The sequence below is a fragment of the Macrobrachium rosenbergii genome, chromosome 1, assembly GCF_040412425.1.
Source record: "Macrobrachium rosenbergii isolate ZJJX-2024 chromosome 1, ASM4041242v1, whole genome shotgun sequence".
In the NCBI taxonomy this organism is placed as follows: Eukaryota; Metazoa; Arthropoda; class Malacostraca; order Decapoda; family Palaemonidae; genus Macrobrachium; species Macrobrachium rosenbergii.
Genome location: NC_089741.1, coordinates 6,464,626 through 6,471,958, shown reverse-complemented (window position 1 = coordinate 6,471,958; position 7,333 = coordinate 6,464,626).

The window sequence follows — 7,333 nt, the reverse complement described above, 5'->3', positions numbered from 1 at the left end:
CAAACACAAAGCCCAATATTCCTTTCCGTTTTTAGTCACTCAGTATAAAACAGCAATCATCCTAATTCAAGCCAAACAACTTCAGTTCTACTGTGCATTGCAGAGTTTTTTAAAACCTCTCACCACTTCACCCTCTTCATTCCCAGCCTCTACTCTCTAAAACCTCTCACCACTTCACCCTCTTCATTCCCAGCCTCTGCTCTCTAAAACCTCTCACCACTTCACCCTCTTCATTCCCAGCCCCTACTCTCTAAAACCTCTCACCACTTCACCCTCTTCATTCCCAGCCTCTACTCTCTAAAACCTCTCATCACTTCACCCTCTTCATTCCCAGCCTCTACTCTCTAAAACCTCTCATCACTTCATCCTCTTCATTCCCAGCCTCTACTCCCTAAAACCTCTCACCACTTAACCCTCTTCATTCCCAGCCTCTGCTCTCTAAAACCTCTCACCACTTCACCCTCTTCATTCCCAGCCTCTACTCTCTAAAACCTCTCATCACTTCACACTCTTCATTCCCAGCCTCTACTCTCTAAAATCTCTCACCACTTCACCCTCTTCATTCCCAGCCTCTACTCTCTAAAACCTCTCACCACTTCACTCTTCATTCCCAGCCTCTACTCTCTAAAACCTCTCACCACTTCACCCTCTTCATTCCCAGCCTCTACTCTCTAAAACCTCTCACCACTTCACACTCTTCATTCCCAGCCTCTACTCTCTAAAACCTCTCACCATTTCACCCTCTTCATTCCCAGCCTCTACTCTCTAAAACCTCTCACCACTTCACACTCTTCATTCCCAGCCTCTACTCTCTAAAACCTCTCACCACTTCACACTCTTCATTCCCAGCCTCTACTCTCTAAAACCTCTCACCACTTCACACTCTTCATTCCCAGCCTCTACTCTCTAAAACCTCTCACCACTTCACCCTCTTCATTCCCAGCCTCTACTCTAAAACCTCTCACCACTTCGCACTCTTCATTCCCAGCCTCTACTCTCTAAAACCTCTCACCACTTCACCCTCTTCATTCCCAGCCTCTACTCTCTAAAACCTCTCACCACTTCACACTCTTCATTCCCAGCCTCTACTCTCTAAAACCTCTCACCACTTCACCCTCTTCATTCCCAGCCTCTACTCTCTAAAACCTCTCACCACTTCACCCTCTTCATTCCCAGCCTCTACTCTCGTCTCACCAAGATATCTTTCAACTACAGACATGAAGAGTAGGTTCTCCAGTATACAATTTTTACTTATATTGCTAAGAAATTCACAATATAGTGAAAAACAGTTTGTGTAATAAAAATCCACATTTATATAGTAAACTATATTACAATGTAAAATACTTTCGAGCACCTGAACGGTATTCCTCATATTAATAAGTATTTTTTGCGTATGTCGGTTCAATTATTTTATTTTGTGATTTTTGTTTAATTTATAATTTCTCCTTTATTAGCCGATACTTTTGGTTATTTTTAGATTTCCAGTTATTTATTTTTTGGTCTTATGTTCCCTATTGCATACGGGCATTTCTTTTACTCATGATATATTTTACCATGCATCATTACGTATTTCAAAGTGTTGTCAGTTATAGCTGTTTTATACGTTTATGTAACCAGCCAGTCTGTAGAGTTTTCAACTGCTTCATTTTATTTCACATAATTCCACAGTAAGTTTCATGCTTTTGTAAACACAGTTTTGGTTTTGTCATAAAGGCAGTAATAAAATGTTTTTGGATGCATAATTCGTGGACAAATAAGGACTGACTTCATCTGGGTGTAGACGAAAATGATTAATTTTCAATGTATCCTGGAACAAGGTTTTGTCATGCTGGCACTGAATTTAATAATAGTGACCAAAAGTGGTTTTCTACTAGGTAAGGTCCCCGGGGACTTGTGAATGCCCAGGAAAGGGTGCCCCGAGTCAGAAAATGCTTGGACCCACTGTTGTAGGAGAAGTCTTTCTACAGGTAATCCACCTAAGTACACACAGTTCTCTATGAAACTGGTTTGATATGAAATTGTTACAGAGGATGACAGTTAAACAAGTCATTTCTAACTTAAATCATTTATTAAGATGCACAACTTGAATATCTGTTAAGCTAATTTATACATAACAAATTTATCGCTGTACAGAAATTACTAGCTAAAGCAAATAAATGTAGTGTCTTCATGAATCAAAATCTTGTGGCAATACATGACTACCATTAACACGTGCAAGTTTACTCAGTATTGCTAAATTACATGACTTCTTATTTTTTTATCATGAAAACACACTACTGACATCTTTGTCCACAAATGCTACAATAAGAAAGTAAGGATGAATAGTCTGACTTTTTTTTTTTTTTTGCATATACTGTTTTGACCTTTTCGTATATTCGTCTTCCCAACTTGGTGCTCCAAAAACTCTCAAAAGTTGCTAACCAGATATGTTACAGCACTGTCTGTACGTCTACTGTGTAAAGCATGTTTTGTCCTTCAATATATGGAAGTAAAACCAACTTTAAAGTTTCATACCTCTGTGCAGTCACATTTCACAACTCTAAATATAAGTCTTGCAGAAAGAGGCGTTACAAGAAAATACTTCCAAGCTTAAAGTCTTGAAATCTAGCTTATATATATATATATATATATATATATATATATATATATATATATATATATATATATATATATAATATATATAATATATATAATATATATAATATATATACATATATATACATATATATATATATATATATATATATATATATATATATATATATATATATATATATATATATATATATATATATATATATATATATATATATATATATATATATATATATATATATATATATATATATATATATATATATATATATATATATACAATATACACGTTTCTTATCTTATATATATGTACAGACAAGTATAATATATATATATATATATATATATATATATATATATATATATATATATATATATATATATATATATAATCTGATATACAAAATGGCTCTTAAGACCCTTTGACAATACAAGATCATACAAAATAGTATGAAAATACACTCAGGTCAAAATATCTTTAAATGCCAAATTAAACACTTTCTTGGTTAATGAATAATGTCTATGAAAACTTAGTAGGTCCTTACCTTATAAGATATATTTCATGTGAAGGGATGAAAGAACCTGTCAAAATGGACAAAAATAATCGTGTTCCCTTAGTTTTTACCCTAAGTAGCCTACTCATGGTCTTTCTGCTCTAAAAATAGAAGCATAACATTACTATAATGAAATTGGTCCACATACTGCCTAAAATATTCTACAGTGTTGTCATGAGTAACTGTGAAGTAGGAAAATGAATAACCAAGGTTCAATAGCAAGTGATGCTGCTTTGTAACACTGCTTCAACTCGCCCATTGCTGCAAGATTTATTACTGTATTGTCATTTCAAAATTGTCTTCCGACACTTGTGTCCCATGATAAAACTGTTGGACTTCAAAACAAAGATGACATGCAAATTCCAAAAAATACAGGCAAATTATGCAGTACTTATATAACTTTAATAAGAATCAACGACTGTCAGTGTCTGATGAATTTATTACTCTGTTCCATTCAAAGCACTGGAAACTTCACTACTTTCAAGTAATGTCTAAACTGCATACATTTAAAATACCAAAATTCTATCTACCTGGGAACTAACTGTCTTAGCTCATTTTCTCATTCCATTCTATTGCAATCTGTCACGTGGCATAATCACAGAGACTTCCTAATGATCAGAGAAATATTGTGTTGTTGAAAATGACACAGTGATGTCAGCACTGTGAATTTTGAATACGATGACTACAATATGATTTGGGATAAAACTAAAGAACACAAGAATCAACAGCCACTGACAAATATCTGCCTAACCCACTGACAATCTCTTTTAATTATCCGATTGCTTCAGATTTTGGATGAAAAGCCAGTACACTGCTGAGATCCATAGGATAATACAAAGACAGAACAAAATATGAAAACAAAACCCTAAGCATTTCAACATAAATTTTTTTAAAATTGAATAAAATACGTGTTAACTTCATTAAGAAGAGAATATATCTGTACTGTGTACACATACAAAAATATTTTACCTCTGAAAGTACATAACATTGGCACTAATTGGAGATTCTACAATAATTTATAGCGGAATCATGAGAATAAGTATCCTGATCAACTATCCTAAATTAATGAACAGTGCATATCCCATCAAATGCTGTAGTGGTTGGTTACAAATATTTCCAACAGATTAGCAATACATCGTACATAAAACCAGTATTCTAACAACTTTGACAACGACCATTATGTACAGAGCAAATAAATAATGAAAGATATTGCACACACTCATTTGTACTGCCTGTATGAGAGCCAGAAAACCACAAATATTGTTAAGAAATAAATGAACTTCATTTTATAGAGCTTTATAACTTACACTATCCAATCTATAATGTACAGAAATTTTTACAGTAGAAAATACAGAAGAGAAGACGCTATCTTATCCGAAAAGCTTTATGAAACACACAAAACAATTTTTTATACAGTATGCAAGCTCATGCTTACACGCATTCCCATTTATCAAAGTATACAATATAGAAGAATCATGTATATGAATTATATACACATGCATTCGAATATAGTTCTGTGGAAGAATAGTAAAGATAAAGGCCAGTGTTGGGAAGAAAAACTAAAAAAACATCTTTAATTTTGGCGACTAATTAAGGAGACCTACAATACTCCATCAGATTTCCTATAAATGAATACATTTACATGTAAAATCTATAAATAACCTAATGTTCTCCTTAAAAGTTAAGATATTTAAATACATGGTTTTTACATACTAGTATTTACCTAGAAAACGGATGAGCAAACACTGAAAAACAAGTTTGTAAACTCCATAGCCTCAAATCATAACTACTGGTATTTCTCAACACAAAGAGAGGGATTTATCTCTCAAAATGTCGAGATTAATCCACTCCTTGCTCCATTTCATAGGATCTACAAGGAAGAACTGAAAAACAATCTACAAATATAGGATGGCCGTGTTCTCCGGAAGTGCAAAAGGTGCTAAACAACTGTTTAATTTATGGCCCACCTGTTGTTATGGATATCTCAAGTTCATAGATGCAATCTTTAGAATGGTATTTGAGTTTTAGTATGTATCATATCCTTGAACCGGAAGAAATTTTGTTTTATGGGGTTAAGATTTAAAATTCTGTTGTCCACTTGAGGGTATAATTCATTAGTTGCTTCATTATTTTTTACTTCAAAATCATACTTTTCTTGCCAACAAAAGCCCAGTAATCAGTAGCATTCGTAGGTCTTGAAAATTTCTGTACTTTATGTATCTGTAAAATTCTACATATAAGTGAATTTTAAACTCATCTCTATGAAAATAAATGCAGGTCCATAACAAACAGTCATGAAATGATGTTGAAGACTGCTAGGTCAATTTTGTAACTATTTTTTTTTTTTACAGAAAAAAGAAATGACAACTTGATAATCAAACTTGCTTAATTTCGCTTTCTATAAACAGAAGGAACAAAACTGTTATCAAGGTTCGTTACTATAGCAATGAATTCCTGGCATCAACTTCAGTTTCTGTGATGAATTCGATGATGTGGTCAAGTTAAAAGTATTCGAAAAATAACGGAACAAAGTCAATTAATCGAAATTCCAGTGCTATCTACACCAGTACACCAAAGCTTTGAACTCCTCGGCTTATTCATTCAATAATATGAGCCTCATAATAAAAAATGAAAACTAATAAATGTGGTTAGTCTCTCATAGCAACTTGAAGTTATTTTAAAAAGTTTAAACCATCTGTATATATAGAAAAATATGAATACATACATCTTTTAACAGTGTGCTCAAAGATAAAGATATATACCATATATATATATATATATATATATATATATATATATATATATATATATATATATATATATATATATATATATATATGTATATGTATATATATATATATATATATATATATATATATATATATATATATATATATATATATATATATATATATATATATATATATATATATATATATATATATATATATACGTGTCTGTGTGGGTCAAGCAGTTTTCCCAAACAGTAGGTGTTTCCCGAGAACACTCAACACGGTTCTTATTACCATATGCATAAGTAACTTTCATATTGCATGCCTATCAACAGCAATATGAGAACTCTACTCACTCAGTGCTAATCACTTTTATCTAGCCACCACTTTCGCTCTCCCTTTCCCAAACTGCAATCCTCCTATTCCATCCATACAGCCCTTTCTAGGTTTCCTTACCTCCTGACTAATGCTATATATAGTAGTATATATATATATATATATATATATATATATATATATATATATATATATATATATATATATATATATAATATAATATATATATTAACAAACTATTCTAAGAAATCATTAACACGTTGAGGTAACAAGATGAAACTTTTATGAGTGCTATAGCTTAATTCACCAATCCTGAATTTATGACTCTTTGGTAAGTACTGCCTAAGAAGGAACCTTTTATAGAGGAACTCAATCCTATCTCAAATCCTGTCCTAGGTCACTTGATATTTAATTTTATTCCAGAGCAGGACTACTGCCAAACGGAGTTGGGCTCAAACTACCGCATACCTCTTTTAGCTTTATACTCTAAAACATTACTTTGATCTGACTTGTTTGTTGGCCACGATGAGCGTTACACCACAAACATAAACTCAAAACAGTTGAACAGCGCAGAAGTTACGCATGACTGTGACTCGGGGATCTAGATTAATTGCATGACCTAGCAAATCACAAAATAGTTTATTACTACAGGATAACTTATGGAGCTGCATCATAAATTAAATTACTCAAATTTAATTCTTGTACTCAACTACAATTTCAAACACGCATAATTATATATTCACCGTCCTACAGTTTATGAATGTGTGATCCAAATAACCCATATACAATGAAAAAGTACCAATTTTTGCCACCTTGATTCTTTTATTCCCATTTTTATAATCTCAAAGTCTAATCTCAAACAAGCAGAATTTTTCTCACAGAGAAAACAAACCTTTTTCCTTTGCCGCTGTTTCCAATAAATGCCTATCTTAATAAATACCATCAAACATATTACCTTACCAAATAGTTAACTTCAAATCTTTTTCCTTGTTCCAAACCACAAAACCATCAGTAATTTTTCTTACTGTACCCCCACTGACTGTCGTATATTGTAGGATCCAGGTATCAGTTTCATAAAGAACTTTATCTATAAAAGACAAAGTAAGACACTTTCAA